The sequence below is a fragment of the Ipomoea triloba genome, chromosome 7, assembly GCF_003576645.1.
Source record: "Ipomoea triloba cultivar NCNSP0323 chromosome 7, ASM357664v1".
Taxonomy (NCBI): domain Eukaryota; kingdom Viridiplantae; phylum Streptophyta; class Magnoliopsida; order Solanales; family Convolvulaceae; genus Ipomoea; species Ipomoea triloba.
In genome coordinates this window covers 10,810,176-10,813,859 of record NC_044922.1, presented here as the reverse complement: position 1 = coordinate 10,813,859, position 3,684 = coordinate 10,810,176, and positions in this window count along the sequence as shown.

Sequence of the window (3,684 nt, the reverse complement as noted above, 5' to 3'; positions counted from 1 at the left end):
TGCATTGATTACAGGAAACTAAACCGAGTCACAGTAAAGAACAAGTACCCGTTGCCCAGGATCGATGATCTGTTCGATCAGTTGAAAGGAGTATGAGTGTTCTCAAAGATTGACTTACGGTCAGGGTATCATCAAGTGCGAGTCGCGAAGGGGGATGTGCCTAAAACAACATTTCGGACGAGATATGGGCACTATGAATTCACGGTCATGCCATTCGGAGTGACTAACGCCCCAGGAACCTTTATGGACTTGATGAACCGAATTTTCCTTCCATATTTGGATAAATTTGTCGTCGCTTTCATAGATGACATCTTGGTCTACTATGAGACACCGGAGGATCACAAGGAACATCTCCAAACAGTGTTACAGACACTAAGGGAATAGAAACTTTTCGCAAAATTTTCAAAGTGCGAATTTTGAAAAAGAGAAGTTGCTTTTCTTAGACACGTAATCACCCAAGAAGGAATAGCAGCGGATCCAGCTAAGATACAAGCTGTAATTGAATGGGAAGCACCCAAATCAGTTACGGAAGTCCATAGTTTCTTAGGTTTGGCGGGTTATTACCGAAGATTTGTTCAGGACTTCTCAAAGATAGCAAGGCCGTTGACAAACCTGCTCAAGAAAACGACCAAGTATAGTTGGAGCGAAGAATGTGAGCAGGCATTCCAAGAACTTAAGACGAGATTGACAACTACTCCAGTATTGACTTTACCTGTTGGAGCGAAAGGTTACGAGTTGTACACGGATGCATCTCACAAGGGACTAGGATGCGTTTTGATGCAAGATGGAAGGGTAATAGCGTATGCTTCTAGTCAATTAAAAACTCATGAAGCTAATTACCCGACACATGACTTAGAACTGGCAGCCGTGGTATTTGCTCTCAAAATTTGGCGACACTATCTCTATGGAGTCTCATGCAAAATTTATACGGACCACAAGAGTTTAAAGTACATCTTTACTCAGAGAGACCTTAATTTAAGGCACAGGAGATGGTTGGAGTTGATCAAGGATTATGACTTGGAAATCCAATACCAGGATGGCAATGCAAACAAGGTAGCTGATGCCTTGAGTCGGAAATCAAACTATGCTCTTTGGGTATTACCCGAACAATTATGCGGGGATTTTCAAAGACTCAATTTGGAGATACAGATGTGTGGTCAGGTGGAACAAGAAATAAAATTATATTACATGTCGGCCACTCCAACCCTGTTTCAGGAAGTCAAACAAGCACAAGAAGAGGACAATTGGGTAGGGAGCATCAGGGAGAAGATGGTTGATGGAAAACATGGTCCATTTGAGTTACACCCAGATGGGAGTGTAAGATTCCTAGGTAGGTGGATAATACCAAAAGGGTGTAAGAAGATAATGGAACAATTAATGAAGGAAAGTCATTATACACCCTATTCAGTTCATCCTGGTGGGGATAAACTGTATAAGGACTTGAAACAAAACTTCTGGTGGTCGGGCATGAAGAAGGATGTAGCTGAATTTGTGGCTAAATGCTTGAACTATCAAAAGGTCAAGGCGGAAAGAAGTAAACCAAAAGGATTATTGCAGCCATTAGAAATTCCGCAGTGGAAATGGGACTCAATCTCGATGGATTTCGTGGGAGGATTGCCTAGAACCAAGTCTGGAAACGATCAGGTGTGGGTTATTGTCGATCGACTGACTAAAACAGCAAGGTTCATTCCAATGAACAAGACATGGTCAATGGAAAGGTTGGCAAGAGCCTATATTAAACACGTGGTTAAATATCACGGAGTAACGCAAGATATCGTTTCAGACCGAGACTCACGATTTCTATCACGTTTTTGGGAAGCGTTGTAATTGGCGATGGGCACTCAGCTCAAATTAAGTACAGCTTTTCACCCTGCCACTGATGGCCAAACGGAGCGAACGATACAGACATTGGAAGATATGCTCAGAGGTTGTGTGCTTGACTTCCAAGGTTCATGGGATGAGCAGTTGGATTTAATAGAATTTTCCTATAACAACAGCTATCATGCAAGTATAGGAATGGCTCCTTATGAAGCGCTGTATGGGCGAAAATGTCGAAGTCCTCTATGTTGGAGTGACAAGAGCGACGTTGTTATACTTGGACCTCAGTACCTACAAGAGACTACTGAGGCAATCAAGGTGATTCGAGAGAGGATGAAAATTGCACAGGATCGTCAAAAGTCCTATGCTGATTTGAAACGACAATTCACTGAACATCAAGTTGGAGAGAAGGTGCTATTGAAAATTTCACCAACTAAAGGAGTCAAAAGATTTGGGAAGAAAGGAAAGTTGAGTCCTCGACATATAGGACCCTATGGAATCTTGGAAAGGATAGGAAATTTAGCCTATCGACTGGCCCTACCAATTGAGCTTGACCGGGTGCATAATGTATTTCATGTTTCTCAACTCAAGCGGTATGTGCCTGATGCATCCCATGTATTGGAACCTGAGGAATTGGAGATAAATGATTCGTTGGAATACGAAGAAAGGCCAATTCGAATCTTGGACTCTAAGACCCGAGATACAAGAAGGAAATCAGTTAAAATGGTCAAAGTCCAATGGTCGAATCATAGCCCGGAGGAAGCCACGTGGGAGTTGGAAAGCATTATGATGGAACGTTGTCCAGAGTTATTTGACTCAGGTGTGTAGGATCGATTTACTTGTTATATACTTAAATAAATTTGTCTGCTAAGATTAGGCACACTAAGATTCTATTATGTATAAGCGAAGGTAAGTAGTAATCTACTTGAGACCGTGGAGTATAAGAAGGAAGTTTCGGGGACGAAACTCTTTTTAAGGAGGGTAGACTGTAACCCCTCGGCAATTCCCGTAAGGCTAAGGTTCGAAAAATATTTCTTAAGTTATGACATTCATGAAATGGTCCCCCGAGGCTTCAAAAGAATTTTTTTTTATAAGAGAGTATAGTTATTTATAAGCTGCGATCGTACGTACCGGTCATGAACCGCAAAATTTTTTAAGGACGAATTTTCAGCTCGGATTTCCTAGGAAATGGATTATTATGCATGTTATGACTAAGTGTGAGCCTCCTACTTAGTTAAGTTGGGATTGGACGAGTTATAAAGGGTGAAAATTTGTTACGAGCCTGCGAACCGCTGAATTTCGCAATGTACCGGAAAATTTCGATTTTGGTGGTTAATGACGGGATTATTATTTTTTCTTTTTTTTTTTTATAATTTTGGTATTAAAATTTTTCCGAATTAAGTGATTTTCCACCGAGCATTCATCTGATTTAATCCCTAACTGTATAGTAATTCTTATCTTTAGGAACTTACCATGGAATAGTGACAAGTGTCACAATTTTTCACCATGTGGGTAAATATTAATTTTTAAGAGATGATTTGGATAAGAATTAATCTAGCTTAGCCTCCAAGTCTTGCATTGTAACCCCTCGCCTATTCCAATGAGTCTAGGAAATAAGCTGCGATTATACGTGCCGATCACGAACCATAAAATTTTTAAGGAACGAATTTTCAGCTCGGATTTCCTAGGAAATGGATGATTATGCATATTATGACTAAGTATGAACTTCCTGCTTAGTTAAGTTGGAATTAGACGGACTACAAGGGTGAAAATTTATTTTGACCGTAACATCGCAGAATTTCGCGGTGTACCGAACCTAGCCCAATTTTGAGGTTTTGTCTGGAATAAAGTTTTGGTTTCAAAATT